Consider the following 770-nt stretch of genomic DNA (forward strand, 5'->3'; position numbering starts at 1 on the left):
GGGAGCTTCGAGAAAGGCACTCTATTTGAGAAGGCAGGACCTCAAGCCCAAGGCAAGAGGTTGGATGGAATTCGTCTATCGTTCAATCTCACCCACAAGTAACTGATCTGAACTTAGTATTGCTAGAGCAATCATGATTCACTGCATAACGATCGGTTAAGAAGTGATATTTGATAAAATAATTCCAAATGAGATATACCATTTTCTTCCAATCTAAGTTCAAGATCTCCACTAGGGTTCCCTAGCATTATTTATCATCTCTGTGAAGCGGCTGGTGCTTTAATAGAGAATGGCATTCCAATTTTACTAGGACACCCAATCACTAAGAAAATAATGGAAAGAGTCAAAGCACAACCTCCTCAGGAAGCTCATGAGGAAGAGGTCTAGGGAGTTGAAGAGTAAGAACAAGAGGCTCAAAAGGAGGAGCAAGAGGATCAAAAAGCTCAAAATCAAGGTGGACCACATCAACATGCTCCAATCCCTCAACAACAAGGAGTAGAGTGGCAACAAATGTACACTATAATACAGGAGCTCTCATCACAACAAGACCACTTTATGAGGGAGTTCCAAGAATATAAAACCCTGCAAGAAGTTCATCACAAAGAGTTTCAAGATTTCAGGGCCTTGCAGAGGGCAAACCACCAAGAGTTCCAGGAATACCGAGTCCTCTATGAAGCCCAGCATGATACTGAAGAATCGTAGCGACTGCACTTGCACGCCGGGATGAATTACAATATTTGGGCTCAAAACAAAGCACATTCGGACATCAC

The sequence above is a fragment of the Arachis ipaensis genome, chromosome B4 (assembly GCF_059453495.1).
Source record: "Arachis ipaensis isolate K30076 ecotype BB chromosome B4, ASM5945349v1, whole genome shotgun sequence".
Taxonomy (NCBI): domain Eukaryota; kingdom Viridiplantae; phylum Streptophyta; class Magnoliopsida; order Fabales; family Fabaceae; genus Arachis; species Arachis ipaensis.